The following is an 18,874-nucleotide window of genomic DNA, read 5'->3' on the forward strand; positions in this document are numbered from 1 at the left end:
CAGAGAGAAATATGCTTCTCCTGTGTAGCTTAAGTTTCTCCCCACCTCCTGAGAGGTGCCTTCTGGGCGTTTTATAAAACTTGGTCGGGATCCTGAGGTATGAGCTATTGCTATGTGGGAAAATCACCAAATCTATTGTGGTAGGCAGAGGAGAGATTGAAAGGCGTATGCAAGAATGCCTGTCTCATGATGCAGAGCAATGCTGGAGTGTTGTGGTCCTGTGTGTTCTGTTGGACTATCTGATCTGCCTGATTCTTTTCTTTTTTTTTGGTTTGAAGGGGAAAATATAATCTCTTTTAATTGGGGAAGGTTGATAAGATGGTGTAGCTTTACATTACAATGTCCTTCATTTAATTCCTTCATAGGCAGTTGGTGTTTGTTTTTTTCACATAAGTTTCTGTTTACCATACCAGTATTTTCTGCAAGCATCCTCATTTGCTAGAGGGTTACAGAAACCAAACATGAAAGCCCACCAAGACAGAGTAAGCAAATTGAGCATTCTGTTTGAATGGAAGTTTACAGAGTCTTTAAAATAGGTAGTTACTATTTTCTAATTCTGTGTATGGTGACTCTGTGGAAACTGTTTATGCATGAAAAATCATCAAATGCTTTACTATAGCTGATAAATTGTCTGACAGCAACAAGAAACAGAGCTGCGTAGATCCTCTGGAAAGATGGGGTGGTCTAGACAGTTACTCATGTGCTGTCCTGCCACCTTGACCTCAGAAAACAAAGTCTTGTTAATGGTGTAATTAGTTAAGCAGCTCCTAAAAACTGTGAGGACTACAGTGCAATGGATCAGGTGGTTCTTAGAAATGGACCTAAAGAAGTCTTTAGGTCTGTCTATGTGTTGTAATGCAAGTCCCCAACCTGTGTTGGGGGGTGGGGGGAAATGTGGGGGGCGCAGAAAGACCATAAGTTCAGCTGCGAGTAAATCAGACCCAAGCTCTACTTCTCAGCATATTTCAGATGTGCAGTGTCTGATATTTGGGAGCTGCTGCGAGTTGCACTCCAGCATGTGCAGTGGACAGCACTGGCCTGAGTACCTCAAATGGATGCTGCTAGTCTGTGCGGATGGACACCAGGCTCCGTGTGAGGCCCTGTTCCCCAGACTTTTCTGTGAGTAACACTGCTGAGTAACGCTGCTGAGGAAAGGGAGGTGGTCATCCTGCTAGTCAAACGCATTGGAATCATATTCTGTTGTTGTTTTCCCAGTATTGGTAGATCATTGACTTATTCTCATTCAATTGAGCTATGTATAACCTTAGCCCTGCTTAAAAAAATATATATATATATACAAAAAAACTGTTCTCTTTAAAGAAAAGTGTTTAGTTCTTAGTTCTGCTGGGCTTCTGAAAGAGTACTTGAGGTGCCTGCTACTGCCATTCACTTGTGTTGAATCAGCTCATATGCTTCTCCTCTACAGATAATAATTCTCTACCCATGAGAACACATTTTCATTTTATTTTGAAATGAAAACAAGGAGCAGAGGCGCTGATTTGGATTATATTGATTAAAATTTAGTTTCCTTCAGTAAAGTCAAATAGTTTTCTCACAATATTAATTCTGTGATGATATTGATGCTTCGTGTAGGAGGGCCACAAGAGAAAACACAGTACGAAAGGATACGACATTAAATCCAATATGCTTAAAAGAATTGCTCCAGTCCACTAATTCCTGAATATATGGAGGCAACACGTTGGTTCTGAGTATCTGAATTCCTGTACTTCTGCAAAAAGGAGAACTGGCTAAATTCCTAAATAGCTTTCTGTGTCTCTTAACATGTGGGGAAGCTACAAGCCTCCCTCATGCATCTGGAGGGAAAAGAAAATATTTAACCCACAAAACGTAATCCAAAAAAATTTAAAATGTGAAAAAAATCTGACAAGTTCTGCATCGCTTAGGTGTTATATCTGCTTGTGTATATTCAAATTAGCAACAAAGGTGAAAAGACGAGGAGAAGGAAAGTTAAATTGACCAGTAGTATAAGAATAAAATACTTGGGATACCAGGGATATTGAATTAAGTCTTAAGTATAATTAAATTTCACTTTCCTCTATTAATGTTTTATGACCTACTTTGACGTTACTGACTATGGAGAAGGTACATGAGTATTTTTGATGGAGTTCTGCAATGAGTTATAAATTTTTATCTTTGCAAAGGTCACTGAGTCAGGACTTTCTTACAAGGGCACCCTAATATTACCTGTGGAGGAACCTGAGATAAGGAATCAGAATAAAAATGTGTTATGTTGTCTCAAATACTACATTGAAATATGGGTCCTTCTGCCACCATGGGTAGTGTAATATGTGGAGAAGTGTTTAGAAAGTATTTGCAGTTACCTATGAGGCCCAAGCCCATTACCAATAAAATATCCACTAAAAATGTGGAAATATACTCTCCACCTTCTGAAAATAGGGACAAAGTCAAGATTTCAGGGTTGGTATTAGGTTCTTAGATGCAAAATATAATCAATTTCATAAATACTATTTCTGATGCGGTTATTAAAAATGAAATAATTGGAGTTAATTAAAAAAAAGAGCCTGATGCTGTAGCAAAGCACTGTGGAGCCACTGGTGGTAGAATTGCTGGAGAAGTAATAATGTCTCATGATTACATACTAGTTTTCTCCAGCTGTGCTGTTTTCACCACACTGCTAGGAGTAGTTGCTTTGTTTCCTCTGGGGTGATACAACCTGATTTAAAAAGGAAGTCATAAACCGCAACATATGATGCTGCGAAATAAGGTTATTAAAGGAATTAGCAAACAGTAAAGCTGCTGAAGGCTGTCTGGGTCTATAAAACTAGAGTTGAAGTGGTATTTGTTGATATTTTTCATTTTTGGTGGCTGAGTAGTATTCCGTTGTAAGGAAATATGAGTGCTTTTACAAATGTATAGATATGGGTAATGACAGACATGCAGAAGTGGTGATAAAGCTATCCGAAAAGGTTTTGATGTATATCAACAGTAGTACACAGGTGATTTAAATTGAAGTCTGTGCAATGCTCCCTCATAATTGCTAGATGAAGTGACTATTTTGAGTCCTGGTATCTTGCTGCTGCTGTTACTGTCTTCAGAAACATCTGCTAATGTCTCGTAGTTGTACCGTGGCTGAGCAGATGTACAAAAGGAAAGACAGAGCACTCTGCATGCCTTGTACACTACAGATACTCTATCATCTTTTTATAACACTGATTTATAGGGAAGGCAATATAATGCAGGGTTTCTCTTTATTTTTTTTTCATTTACTGGGAAGCTACTTCAATTTGCAAGATGCAAACTGGTATGAAAAGAAAACTCAGGAAACTCTGTGCTTTGGAAATATTCAAAACATTATTCTCCATCCCCTTTGCCTTGGGAACCAAGGGACTGATTGTGCCCCTTTGTTCTGTGAGCAGCATTAAACAGCTTCAGATCTGCTTCAGACTTTGACCAGCTGTCCATGGCTCAAAGAGCAAGCTTCTAAAGCAACATTTCAGTGTCCTGGTCACATGGTGCCCAGAGCTCCACCCAGGCAGAGGCAAAATGATAAGCTGCGGTCCCTTTGTTATGATGTATGTAGCTGTACCATTACATACAGGGGATGTGTTATTTATTTATTTATTTCATGGAAAATATTCCTATTATCCAAACTGTTCATTTTGGTTTTGGAGGCCAAATATGTCAGGAAAGCCATTTTTTTTTCTCTTTTTAATGCTGTTGAATAAGCATGTGTTTCCCCTCTGGGGACACAAAGGGATTAATGTGCTGTATTACGCATCTATGCATAAATCTCTCTGGGAAGTCAAAATTGATTCAGAGTAATTGCGGTTATGCCCTGAAATTTCATTGAAAAAAATACGCAAGTTCCCAATCTTTCTGTCCACATTGACCATTCTAAAAGACCGAAGTAAGATCATATAATCTCATAGGGACCAATTTTCTTCTGTCATATTTAAGCACTACAGAGGTTTTAACGATTTAATAGCTATATTTCACTGCTTAACAAGAGAAACACCTTAATACTTCTCATCCTGTTACGAGTGTTCCTATCTTAGTGCTCTGTTATTAAATATAGATTAGCTTTCTTGGGAAGAAAAAAGTGCTACCTTGTTCTGATGTTTTAGATCTTTCTCACCATTCTCCTAAATAGAAAATGAGAAGAAATCATGTGAAGCCACAGTATGGTTATTTCTATTTTGAATATTTAACCACTAAATAACACCACTTAAGTAAGTTCTTGATCAAAGAAGCTAGTAATCTGTGCAAAGTTCTTGATCCCAGTTGCTTGCATCAAAATGTAATGGGAATTGGGTAGTCTGCTTGTCTATGTTCCTAGAAAAATGCATATCAGAGGAGATGGGATTGCTCCCCTACTACACGGTTTGAGAAAACGGGAATTCTAACAGTTGGACTGAATTATATTGGTTATGATGTGAATGATGATATCATTTTAATGATGATCTTTATGTAAAACAGAGAATCAGAGCTAATCATATGGAGCACTTTTTTTGGCTTTCAGCCTTTTTACACTTAAGTTCTGTCAGGTAATGAACAGGAACATTCTTTTCAAATATAGCTCGTCTTTAATGAAGAAGCCTGAAAATTTGCCTATTGCAAAAGCAAATTCAACATGAGAGACAAAAAGGAACATTATCCCATCTTTTTAAATTAATGAGTAGCAAGCACTTAAGTATTTATGCTAGTCATATGCCAGTTACTAAGCAGGCTTCTCTAGTATATCTTTGCAGCCTTTTTTTTATTCTTCTTCAAAGAGATCTGGATGTTGAGAAGTTATTGGCTTGAAATTAAAACAGTCTCAGACTTATTTTAGTGGACCAGCACGCTGTGACCCTCTTCAAAGCACCTCTCTGGAGTAAGTGAGGAGTGAGATCAGCTTTGTGGCACTGCCCCATTTCCAGTTTTCCGTTTATATTGACGCTTAAAGCCTGCCTGGTTATCATGCAATGAAATTATCATCAACAAAGCTTGTCACCATGGAAAGGTGATATTACCATTCTACAATAATACTTCACAAAGTTATACACAGAGAGGTACAAAACATTTTTTGACTGTGGCACCTGCCAACACTAATAAGGGAAGAAGCACTAAGATGTTTGAAATGCGTGTCACAATTTGGTAGGCGATGATTGAAGTCTAGCTATATAAGATAGTAATACCAGGCTATGTAAGACGGTAATATGAAGATTGCTATGAATAATATATAATCATTTTATTTTAGAACTAACCTTTTGACTTAAATTTGTAAGAATGTGTCTTTGGATGGCTTCAATTTCATTTTGAGTATGTGCTTTTTCTGCATTCGTTCTATAAGGCAGAAAATGCCTTTCAAAAGTCTTTCTGTTTCTGTTAATGTCCAGTTGTGTAGCTGTCAGCTTTAGATGGTCTGGGCAAGCATCTGACCTTTTTGTTTCAAAGGAATCCGGACTCTTTGGATGACTGCTTCCTCTTAGCCCCTGCCCCTCCCAAACCCTTAATTTGATTTCAGTGGGAACTGGTATTATTGTAAATCTTTGAGTCCACTTCGAAAGTGTAAGCTCAAGTTTTGTGGGAAGTCATAATCAATGTTCAGAGAACTGTATAGACCATGGTCTTTTGTGTCCATCCTGGAAAGTGCGAGGATGACAGGTATAATTTATACTCTATTTCAATATCTATATTTCTCAATAGGTTGTGACTGCCAGCAGTTTCCCAACAGCCTTTTCAGGAACAGTAGGACTTTACTGTACTGGTCCATAAAAACAAGCCTCTGCTGTTGCCACTAAACTTTATGTAAGCCATAAAATATCTTTTGGCTCCGACTTGAAACACAAGGAGAATGTTTGCACAATGAACATCAGACATTGTCAATGTTAATGTGTAATGTCTGTTGGCAGAGTTGTCTGTAAAGATTTTTTAGCCAGCCAAATGTTACTTCTGCTTCACTCAGAACTCATGTCTGTCATGGGATGGGAAGAATAACAGGTTGTATTAAAATTGGCTACAGGCAATCTCATTTTTTCTTGTTGCTAGCCTTTTGAGTAACTCCTGGCAGCAATTATATATAAAACACGTTATTTTCAAGCTTTCTTTAAATGGCTGTGGATAGGAAAGTGCTCTACTGAAAATCTTATGGCAATAGCAGTATTGTAAATATATACATGCATATTTATACACACTGAGATGTGTGATATATATTACTTTGAAGATATTTGTTAAGGTATCTGTCAAGATATGCTAGGTCTTAACAAAAAATTATGAAGGAATGGTCAAGTTCTGCAGTAAATTTCACCACCTTCTGACTTCTTATCATCAATATCCAAGGTGACAGTATTTGAATCAGTCTCGACTATAGAGGTCTTAAGCTTGATAATTGATAGTGCACTAAAAACATCTTTTAGTAGATTCAATGTTACACATAGATCTGGTTTCTTCTTTCACTAGCATTTTTCTTCTGTCATCTTTTAATCTTGTAAGCTTGTGAGGATTCAGTGCTTGCTGTTGTGAATAGTACATATGTATTATTGTGGACCATCTATGTGCATGCGAATTGTGCACACTTGTGCGTAATTTCCAATGTATGGATAGCATGAATGCTTTAAGTACTTCAGATTTTAATTAAAGGATTATGAAACAGGTCTATAGACTCTTCTAAAATAGTAGTGAGGATTCATGTGGGCATATTTTGATTTGCTTTTAACAGAAAGTTACATGAATTTTTGAGAATTTTCAGTCAGACCATTCAAATGAAGGGGGAGTTCGCTATCTAGATGCCCAGGAATAAAGTTATTCATTATTCTGTATGATTCTGTGGAGAGGAATATTGAGCAGCAATACTATGCAATAGGCTTTTCTGAATCTAAGCTATATCCAATCACTTTTTTTTTTTTTTTTTTTTTTTTTCGTGGCTTGAAGACCATTTGCATAATATACGGAAGTAATAGACTGGAGGAAATGTACTAGTGGAATTCATCAAGAATCAGTCCTGGGACCAATTAAAAGCATATTTTCAAGAATGATCCTGGTATAGATGATGTATTGATGAATTCTGCTGCACATAAAGATAAGAGGTATTGTCAATACAAAGGGGTATTAGAACATCTTGCACAAAATAGAGGGGGGAGCATAATAACTACAGGATTAAATGTAAATAAAACTTACTAATATGAAAAATAAATCCATACATATGAAAAATCCTAACACTAAATTCTGCTGTAAGGTGAAAACTCATCCAATGGGAAAGCTTTTGGTATACAAACTGATAAGATGATTATGGTTGCCAGAGTGATAGAACAATAAAAAGGCAATAGTCATCTTTAAAGGCACTGAATATTACTTTCAATAGAGAGGAAGGTATGCTAATATTGTTTCTTAGCTTTATGCTGGAATACTATGCACTGTCCTTGTCACTTGTGCAAGATGAGGATGTGTCAGGTTGGAACTTTAAGGCTGGCTCCTGTAGATCAGTCACCTAAAGCTGAGGTGTTCTTATAAATATACAGGTAAGCTGGAGTTAAACAGCATGGAGGAGGTGAAAAAAGTAGTTAAAGAAAAGTGAAATAGAAGCCAAAGAGTCTGTGGCTATTGAAACGAATCAGGCTATCTCGGGAGTTGAGGCAAGGTCCCCAGGCACTAGGAGAGCCAGTCTGGTGTGGCAGGATGGCAACAGTGTCCCTGCGTGTTCATGGCTTCTCCTCAATCTGTTCTCCTGGGAGCCTGAGCACCATCCAAGCTGGGGGAAGAGCCCACACAGTTCAGCAAGATGCTCGCTGATCCAGCTTTGTCTGGCAAGTGGCTTGAGAAATAATGCCGAATCAGGGTGGCTAAGAGGAAAATGTTGTTTTCCCCTGTAGCATAGCACCGGGCAGATCCAGTGTATACTTGGGAAGTTTCAAGTTAGCAGTGTGAAATAGCAGTTGGATATCCTGTTTTAAAGCATGGACAAGTTTGTTACTTTGTGCTGAGCCACATGACATGCACTTTTTTTTTTTTTTTTTTGTCATAGTATATAAACTTTTGCTGTTGTGAGGGATTGGTTCTGTTTTTCTTCCTCTTCTGGCATCCTATGAATGCACAAAAATCCTTTCTCTCTGCTTTTCACTTACTTTCTTTTCTCAGGATCATGAATGAAAATATTCTTATCCTATTCTCACAAGACTCATTGTCTAAATATTCTACATTTCCCAGCTGAGGGACTGCAGTGGAGGACAAGCTGTGTACCTGTAACTTTGCCTGGAGAAGTCAAGGATTTAAATTGGGTTTCAAAATTGTTACTTGGTGTCCTACCCTCTTGACCTTCTCTGTTCTTGTTTAAATAGGTGAGCATTTACTATGGTAGGTGAAAATAAGCAAATGAGGACTATTGCAGGTGTTTTAAAGAGAAGTTAAAACTCAATGTCTTTTCCCCCATGGGGGAAAAGCCTAAGTCCTCTGTCTTCCAGAAAAGCCAAAAGCTGGACAGCCAATGTATTTGCTTTGCTTTTTTTTTTCTAAAAAGCAAAACATATAGGTACATTAGAAATAAATCTATCCACATATCCTTTTAAACAACTTGAGACGTAACTCCATGTGGTGTTTTTGATTGCAATTCATGCAAGATGGTAAATGTTTTTACATCCTTTCACATTGTTAACTGTGGGTTTGTGATTACTGGAAAGCCACTGAGAAGCAGGCAGCAACATTACCTGTATGGAAATGGAGCCGTATTGACTGAACCTTTCCTTCACCCCGTGGGAGAGAAGCAGGCCCAAGAAAATCAAAACAAAATGCGGGAAAGAAGCATGTTCTGAACAGGCTCAATAATAAAGTCATCTGGCATAAAGAAGCAGCACTGCATACCCATGCGAGCATTTGGCTACCACATTAGTCAGAAGGGAAAAATTGGGCCCGAAAGCCTTGATCCATCTTGAGCTCCTCCCCTGCAGACAAGAAATGAGCAATTTTGAAAATGCTTCATAACCAAGGACTGAATCATGGATAAAAAAAAAAAAAAGAAAAAAAAAAAAAAAAAAAAAAAAGTATAAGCACCTCATGCACTAGCACTCACTGCCATATTTGTACTCCTGTGCAACAAATGGATTTTTCATGTGATCATGTATGGTCTTAGTTTTTTTGCACACTTCTGTCAGTGTGTGCGTGAGATACTAATGCAGACAGGCCAGAGTCAAATCCCCAGATTCAGGCACTTTTGAGCTCTAGACTGTTCAAAATCCAAATTAGGGTTTTACAGCTTGATCCTTTATCTAATATTTATTCAGATTTATGATAAATGTAGTACTTTAGAGCTAATTCTTGTTCATAATGTAGCCGTTGTTCAGTCGTGACTCTAGCATGTAAAAATCCCGCGTTTATCTTTGAGCCTGTAGACATTTAAGTCTCTGTGTTCTTCAGGGCTATATATATTTATTTAGTCCTTTGCCTGTTTGATAGATGGCAGCAGATAAATGTTTCCTATCCGGGGATGTCTCATTAGTTTTTGGTTTTAGTATCATCTGTCAGCAAATAATAGGGGATTTTTACACATTCGTGTGACTGTATTGTGTTTTCACTCTTAGCTCCTTCTGTGTTTTCACAGGTGAGGTGACACATAAATACAACCTTATCCTTAAATACTGTTTTCAAAGAAAATGCATTTATCCTATAACCAGAGCCCGATTGCCTTGTCGATACAGCCCCGCTGTTTTCGAAGAAGCAGGCTTGCTCTGTGATACGGAAGGTGGAGACTGGGAAGCTGGCTCTGCTAAGCCTTGCCTAATGCAAACTGCTTTAGTATGCACATCACATCATGCCGGCTATACTGCAGGGAGCAGGCAGTTATCGCACAAGCGTGCATCCTCAGAGCCAGGATAAACACTCCGTTACTCTCCCTCTAAACTGCTCTTCTGGGAGGGACAGAAAATAAATAGGGAGTGAGAGAGGCATTTGAAGTAACCTTTTTAAGGAGGAGGCAGCAGCCAATAGAACCTTTCTTCTTCTTTTTTTTTTTTTTTTCCTCTTCCTTTTTTTTCCTACTTCTTACTAGAGAAATTCGTGTTATCTCAGCAATTAAGGAGAAGAGCCAGCGTCTAGGGTTCCAGGCTGTGAGGGGGAGTAGCAACTTGTACCAGGTAGGAAGCCCTTTCAACATCCTCTTTAATTCATGCAGCTCAGTTACTACTCGCTATGTTACTATGTGGTGGCTGACTTCTGGAGACCTTGTGTCTGTTAGCCAGCATTCCCCGAGTGAAAGAGACCTTGGGGAGCTTTAATTGCCAATGACCTTCAGGGTATTTCTTGGAAAGGCACTGGTACTTAGCACTGTAAAGTAAAGCAATCTATACTTTGGTCTGACTGCTTGGAGGTGTGCATTTAGCATCAGGATGCAGCTGGGTGAAACTGCAGCTGTTCCCCGTCTACAAAACCATGTCACAAATGAGTAAAAATTAGCCATCTTATAATAACAGAAACAGCTGCTCTGCATTTTTTTAGCAACACTGCTATATTACTTTCCAAAACTTATTACCATAAATTCTTTGTGTGCTGGAAAGTAAGCAGATATGCTTTAGCATATTCCAAGTTATTTTGACAACTGTCTACTATATTTTCATAGTCATTATGCATATTATATCAAGACTCCTCTAAACTTTCTTGAGGCAGCTATGTATTGCATGGTAGACTAATATTTTTGCTTAATAAATGAATGTAATGATTGTAGTGAGCTGGTTACAATATTTGCTTTACAGTATTGCCTTTGGAGTGTGTGCAGGAATGGAAGTATGTCCTGCCATGGTTGAGGTCTGGGGTGGGATGAAGCCTTTGGTCATATTTGCTTGTTTTATCCATTTTAGTACTGCAGAAGGACAAAGGGGAAAGGGAGGGGGAGGAGAAAAACCTATAATCAAGCTTTATGATCCTTTTGTGCAGTGTTTTCTTCCTAGTATTTTGTATTTGTGTGCATTCACGTGAATGAACGCTTTGGTTACATCTGTTCAATCTCTGTATCGTGACAGTCATGTGACTTGGTAAGTTCATTAAAACCAAGAGGAGCCATTGTGTGTGATGAAGATGCAAGTTCAGAGCTTAGGAGCTGATCCTGCAAGGTGCACCATGGTGTCTGTGGGGCTCTAAAAGTTTAATTGTTTGATCAATTTAAGTCACTCTCTTCTGAGCACTAAGGGAATCTGTGGCAAACTTTTGCAAGGTTTAGCATTCTCGTCGGTAAATCAGACCAGTAACAGTGAATTATTAAGGGTAAAAATATATATGTGTTTTTTTTAAAAGTGTAAGCAGTGGCACGAGCAAGGATGCTATGTCTAAAGATTTTGTTGCTTGAAGGAAATCCTGAAAATATTGCTTAAAACAGAGCTTAAGCACAACTGCCATAACAAAAATAATAGTAATAAAAAATCTGATAATAGTAGAGCTCCCTATGATTGTTATACTTACACAACTTCTTCCTGTACGTAATTCCTCTATGTAGAAAGACTATTAAACAATATGTAGAGGTCTATCCTGTGACTCTTATCCTTCAAAAAGCTGTTGAGGAGGTGTAAATCCAGTCTTCTTTCTGATGATCATGCTGAAAAAAACAGTTCTTGTAAATTGAGAATTATATTTGGTAGAAATAAAACCTAAGTAGATTAAAAAAAGAAATAGCTTTGAGAGTTATAGCTGTAAATAGAGGTGAGATCTAGCTAGTGACTAGGGTTGGTTAGAGGAGCTGGCAGCAGCTGAGGAGAGTTGTACTCATTTCATGTCTTTGAGAAATTCAGTGCTTGGGAGAACTCCCATTTACAAAGTACTGATTCGATTAGAAATTGACATAGGAAGAAAACTGGAATGGGAAAGTGACACCTTGACTTCTATTTCTCTTGATATATGAACTGTGTGATTAAGAAAATGATATCCATGTCCTTCTGTTATTCTAATGAGTATGATCTGATGTAATAATGAAGTGAATTATTGCCTTAAAGAAGCTGTACACACCTTAATGCATTTCAGAAAATGCGAGTTTCAAAGATGAAGGCAAAGGATAACTCTTTGTTTGCTTGTTTTATTTTTTTTTCCATTTAACCTCCAATCCAAATGCTGTCCCTAGGAATATTAAATCCTCATACGTTCTCCGTAAAATTGGTGAATGGACTCAGGCCTTATATCTTGACATTCGTTTCAGGTGTTTTTTTTTTTTTTTTTTTTTTTTAATTCTTTTTCACACTTTGCAGATGACAGAGAACTGTGCATCAGGATATAGAGGTTTCTTCTCAGCTTCATGTTGCTCGCAGGTCTCTGCGTTTCCATGCCTCATTTACTCACACTAAATACATGTGTTGGCAGCTGCCTATTTTGAAGCGTACTGCATATTTGAGTTTTCAAATTACTCCCATTCACACAAGTGGTGCTTTATGTAGATTTGCTTTTTTGACACACTACCCTGTAGCTTATGAATTTGACTTCAATAATCTGTCTTTTCACATTACCTGTAGCTCACCCTACTGTAACCCTGCTGAACAACCACTGGTTCCTTCATGACCGAAACTCTTGTTTCATTTATAAAACAGGCAGTAGAAAACCCTTTTGTGCTTCATTCCTGCCCTGGAGGAAACTACTTTTCTTCAGATAGCTTGGTGGGGTTTGTGGGTTGGCCCTGTCCCACTGAGGAATCCTACTACTTTTAATGAGATTCCTAAGGAGTTCAGGAGTCGCTGCTAGCAAATCTATGATGTCTAAATATCTAAAGGAGTAGATCAGACATGGGATTTCTCAGCAAAAATGGTGCTACTGGTGATGATAGCGTTTATTAATCAGAAAAATAAGTCGATCTGACTACCAGAGGAGTTGCTTCCTGGCATCCCTAGTAATCACATAACGATGTGTGGACACCCCCTTATTTCAGTGCCTCTGACCAAGGCTCCCTACCTTTCTACTGGTTTCTATTGGCTCCAGACCTTATCAGTGACTTTTTTTCCCAGCATCTGTGTGGAACAGAACAAGGTCACCTAGTGCCATCAGAAATAAGATGAGGAAGCCTCAGATTTGTTGGTAGGGTCTCATGTTGACACATGAAACATAAGGTCTCTCTCTAAAAGCAAAAGTAGTTGATGTTTCTTGGTGTTTTCTGAGACTTTACTGCAGTACTGTTGTCATTAAGATATCAGGCAGGCGGATTTCAATCAATCATACCTAATCATTCAGGTATGTCGTTGGTATGAGGACTATCGAGATGTAGTATAAGAAATTTTAGGTGTCAATATAAGCCTGTATTATTATGGGTTTTCAGAGCGGCCATTACCTTTTGATCGAACTTTAGTTAATTTTAAGAAGCTTTTTGTTTTGTTTTGGAAGCAGAACACTAAACACAGTTCCAGTAATGTATGATGACTGCAAATATATACAAGAGGATTTTCAAAACAAAACAAACTTGGTATGCCTTGAGGCACAAGGGCTGCACACTTAGGCTGAACTGACAGGTCCACACTCAAGCATGTGTTCTTTCTACTGGGAGTATGGAACAGAGCATCCCTTTGCCTGCCGTCAGGGTGTTCAGTAATATTTTTACAGATGAACACCTGAAGATAAGGGACTCTTGTACTTTGCTTTCTATGCATGCAGGGGATTAGAATTAATGGTGGGGCTGGATAAGTGACTAACATGACTACCATTGGACTTCACTGCCAACTTTAAGAAAATAGTGAGTTGCTTAACAGCACAAAACTTTTGAGATTTATTTAGGCAATAATCCCCAAGAAAATGATCATTACTAGCTATTAACTGCTGGTTTGTTGGTTGCTGGACCATTAATGCTCTAACAAACTGGCTGTTAACTAAACTAAGAGCAAATTCTGAGGTGGGTATTTGCTCCACCTGTGTGTTAGGTGTGGCATATTTTCTTTATCTGCCCTATATGTTGTAGTAGCTAGAGACTCACTAATTTCTTCCGTTAGCCTCCTTTAATGCTATATGGAAAAGCTGTCATGATAAAGCTGGATTTATAATACCTACAAGGCAGTAGGTATAAATGTATTTCTCTTTATTTTTTCTTTTGAAATTTCATTGTGTTTTCTGTTAGCATACTTTATTACTTAGTATACTGTTACTCAAAAAAAAAAAGACTTACCTGACTATTTTTGTATAAATAAAATTATGATTTTGGGTAGAAATTTTATTCCCAGCCTGATTCAAGCAGTGTTTAACATGGGGAAAATTTTCTGCTGTAGGTCATTCTTAGGATGGGTAGAACTAGCAAAAAATAAAAATAAAAATAAAAATAATGGGATGTTTTGGTCTTCTTGTTATCCTCAGCCTGGTTCAGAGTTCAAAACTGCACCAAAAGCAAAACTGAATGGTGGGAGACCAAGGAAATAAACAGGAAGCTGAACAGCTGCTTTTTTAACAGGTTTACTTGAAGTCCCAGTATTGTTTAATGTTTCATTTTCTATTTCATTGTCTTAGTTTTCAGTGGCTGGAGAAATAGAGAGAAACAAGCTACGTATAATTGTTACTTTTTAAAGTACCATAGCTGATTTATCTGTGTGTACTCTACTTGCTTGATCCAGCAGTAATCTTGCTTACACCCTGAGCTGACTTTCTGTTAATGGAATCAAGTTGGGCAGCTCTACTGGGCTGATTAGAATCATCACAAAACTTGCTATGTTACAATGAAATGAAAGGAGATGGATTTAGGTCAGTATCTAATGACTCCCAAATACAATGTGGATGGAAGAAAAAAGACCTCAAAAGTTAAATATAATCTAAGTAACGTAGAAAAATAGTAATAAAAGACAACACTTGTGGGAGTCTTTAGTCTGAATCTTATCAAGTACAAAAAATGATACCGTCTTTCTAAATGCAAATACTCATATTTTTTTTTTTTTACCATAATGGGCTTAAACTCTGAAAACACAAAGTCTTGCTAGCATTTAGTATATGTTTTATGAACATGCAAACCATGCTCTGTACCATTCACAAGAGCTTATTTTTGAATTTAAGTAACCAAGCAGTACCAAGGTTGATGTTTTTTCCAGGGTTGGTAACGTTTGTCAGGACTGAGATTTATTATTGGAGAGATGAGACTGATCTTTTCATTACATTATAGTGTGTTAGATCGGTATAATAACTGTTGCTCTGAAGTACCTCTTTGGGTAAACCAACTTATTGTTAAAAGTAAAGGAGGTGGAGAGAAGGAGGATCTCTCTGTTCAGCACCCTACCTAGCAAGGTGTATAATGATTGGGAGTTATCAGTAAAGAAAATGTAAGCAACTGGAATTCTGAGAAAGAAATGATCTTTGTGAAATGATTGTGCTGTTGACTGTTTCCTGTGCTTGTTCCTCACTTCAGTGTCAATTAGATGGTTGCAAAGCTCTCGGAGAAGACAAACATCATTAAAGAGAAGCAGTAAAGGTAAAAATAAATAAATAAAGCAGTAAACTTGTATAATTTGTGATCCATTTATTTAAAATGACAGCTATTTAAATGAAGTAGAAACCTACTTCATTCCTGGTGTACATATCCATTCAAGCTGCTGACATCAGTGTTTTGGTGAACATGAGGCAAACTCATGTTCTCTTGACCGGCTAGTACCTTTATTTATGTTTGCCTACAAAACATCTGCCAGATTGAACATCAAACCAGCGCGTAACATAATGAAATCTTTAGGTCTGCAGAAATTAACGACAGCCTTCTATATTCTCTTGCTAGGAAAATAAAAAATACTATGTAAGCTGCAAATTGTTTTTCTGTTTTAGTATAGTATGTAATTTATTAATACTTTGTGTAGACCTTCCAGAAATTAGCAGAGTCTACTCAGCACATATAGGTAAAAATATCAGTGCCTGGCTTTCAAATAAACCGTGACTTTAAGTACACAAGTATTTGCAATTAATGTTTTTTTGGTGCATTACTATAAACTAATTATCTAGGATCAACATAAGTGGGCATAATTCAGGCAGAATTGTATGCTGAACTGACGTGAAACCCAAGCAGCTGAGCGTGACTTCATTGCAACAGAAACCAATGGTCAACTGCTTGGAGCTGAATTATCAGCTGTGTTGGAGTTCTCACCCAGTATTCATCCTTGGGTGCCTCTGTAGCCATACCAAAAAACAGCTGCATGTGAATCTTTCTCACTGTTGAACAGGAAAACTGCCCAAGTATTTCATTAGCAGAGTTTCCTAAAATAATAATAATAATTATATGGTGGTCTCAACAAGAGATTCCTAACTTGTTTGGTCCATCTTTCCATCTTATTACCAGGCACACCGTGCCAGAATCATTTTGTTTTCCTGGCATCGAGTGTAATGCCAGCCTCCTGGGGTGCATCTGGGCTGCTGCTGTATTTGTTTAGTTTCATAAGACGCTGAACTCTCTAGATGCTTTCAAGATGTTAAAAATAAGTAAAAATAATAATAAAAATAATAATTGAACTAATTCTTCCCAAATGGTTCTTGAAGTATAATTTGATTAGAATTTACAAATTAAAGGACTGCCATTGTTTCCAGGAACTGTACAGAGATCAATACTTGGTTGAAAGTAGGCAGTAAATAATATCATGTGAGAATGACATCTTTGTGAGCCATGCCCTTTAGTAGCGTTGTCTGTCATAATAGCCTCTTTGGTATGTTGGGAATGTAGGCCAAATGTAGTTGTTGTCAGCTTAGTTGCAGAAGCTGCTATTGGTGGTGATCTGCTGGTGTGGGGAGGTGTCATGACTTAAGTTCAGTTGGGTTTGCAGTACTGGCACCTTGGGTAGTAATTTGTTGCCTCATGAAGTGAATACTCACAATATGCAGCAAACCACTTTGAGGCGCTTGGTAGGTGCAGAAGTCTGGTACTTGGGCCAGTCACGGGAATAACAATGCCACCCAGCTTTCACTGCGGGGCTTGTTTAGGTACAAGGAGATGAGGAATAGTGATGGGGGCTTGGTTAAGCTTACAAGTGTGTGAGAGAAACCACATCTATATTTTGTAAACCTGGCTAAGGAATGAATTTCAGATGCACTAGAGATGTTTCTAGGTTTGTAGAATTCTGAAGATATCTAGGTTTTGAGTACAGTACACTTCATTGCTTGAAGTTCCTTAGTTAAAAAATACAAAAAAGAATTTATCAGTAATTATCCTCAGAATTCAACTTGGTTGTAATTCAACAATAAAAAAGTAAAAACCAACTCAACAGTTGTTTCAAACAACAAACAGAATATTTTTTTGCCTATAGTTTATGTACTTCTAGTGTATGGTGGTGCAACCCACAGTTTTCTTTTGTGCCTATAGCACAAGTGATTGCTAATCAACACTTTTCTTGTATATGTGAGTTTTGTCAAGATCAGTTTATATTGACACTTGATGGATTGTACACTTAAACAAAACAAAAATAAAGAAAAAGCAGGTTTATTTGACAGAATGCTTTCAGGAGAAAAAGAAGAATCAGAATGTTTTGGGGCATTGGCAATGATAGTTGTGTTAGTTACAAATTACTGGTTTGAGTTACTGAGTAGAAAAATACCAAGTCCCTGTCACTTAAGCCTGTTTAATTTTGATTCTTTATGGAAATGCATGATTAAAAATCAACTGTCCTATAGAATGAGCTGATAGGAACTAGCTTGAGTAGCCCAGGACATTAAACATTTTTACTGCCTTGACTCTTGCAGTTCTTGAGAGATATACAGTAGGACATGCTCTGAGAGTCTTTCTGCCATAGCAGCCAGAACAGTCTGTCTTCATGTGGCTTTCCTCTTTAAAATTGTTTCAGACAATTTGAGAGTTAGCTGTCAAATTTATTTATTTAAAAAAAATAAATATATAGTATTATGCACAAAAATGTTTTTTTAGGTCTCAAAATCATGTCAAGGCAAATCTTCCAATTATTCCTATGAACAATGTAACAAATCAGAGGAGAGGAGAAAAATGTAAGCTCTGTACCTGCCTTTAAGTCTTTAGATTTTTAGAATCTGTTCATGTTACAATCCTTTGGGCTGTTGTGTTTGGAGTTTGTGACAATGGAAAAGTTTTACTATCAGACTCGAATCCTTTGGGAGGCTCTGGGAAGAGCTCCAGTTCTTCCACTTTGCTATCAATTAATTATGCTTTTACTTGAAGTTGATGAATCTCTTACATGTTTATTTAGGAATGTTTTGTAGCTACACTTATAGGAATAATAGTATGTGAGAATAGAGTACAGTGATTGTCATGTTTAAAGGAATTCAATTTCTTAAATGTTCTGTGATGCTTTAGGAGAGGTATTAAGAATTGGTGTATATATCTGCATGATGTACTCTCTGCGTCTTGATGAGGGTGTCAACTTGGTGGATTCTTGCTGGGCCTTAAAGGGGAAGATAAGTGTAGATGTGTCTGTCCTCCAGAAATAACATGTAGTCAGAATGAGTATTGAAGGAGACACCTAAAGCCATGGTAAAAGATTGTCCCCTCCCTGCATGTTTCTAAAGGAAAAAGGATGCTGAGAGAGTGAAGGGAAAAGAGCAAATGATTCCCAGGGGATGCTGGCTTTTGCTATGCAGCACAGTAGCAGTACCTGCTTCCACATTCATTATTTTTACAACACGTAATAGGAGAATGACTGTTTCACTTAGATTTTTCTTCAGGATAGATAGGGACTTCTGAAATTCAAAACATTGTTTTACGGTTGCTTAAATAAACCAAGGGCAAAAGTGACAAGTAGTTTCAGTGCGTTTGATCTCTTAGCTAAGGAGTAAAAATACCCTTTTCCACTCTTCAGTTCTGCTGTTGTTATCGCTCCCTGTGTAGCTAATGTTTCTGAAGTTCTTATGTGTATCAATCAAATCTTCTAAATATTTTCAAGCTGTATTGTTTAAAAAACAAAAGCAGAACAAAAACAGCAAAAAAAAGAACACCACACTATGAAAACAGTAATTCTCAAAATACATCATCATTCAAGCCTTTGAACCA

General features: G+C 37.5%; 1 protein-coding gene across 2 annotated transcripts in view; it reads left to right on the forward strand.

The window, feature by feature from the left end:
- Positions 1-9,773: 9,773 nt before the first annotated feature.
- The window catches only part of TENM1 (teneurin transmembrane protein 1), an 895,307-nt gene continuing 886,206 nt past the window's right edge, over positions 9,774-18,874 (forward strand). For both annotated transcript variants that reach the window (XM_035325181.1, XM_035325182.1), the window contains exon 1: positions 9,774-10,085. The gene's annotated coding sequence lies outside the window, so the exon portion shown is untranslated. The remainder of the gene's footprint in view (positions 10,086-18,874) is intronic.

Source organism: Oxyura jamaicensis, chromosome 4, assembly GCF_011077185.1.
Source record: "Oxyura jamaicensis isolate SHBP4307 breed ruddy duck chromosome 4, BPBGC_Ojam_1.0, whole genome shotgun sequence".
Lineage (NCBI taxonomy): Eukaryota > Metazoa > Chordata > Aves > Anseriformes > Anatidae > Oxyura > Oxyura jamaicensis.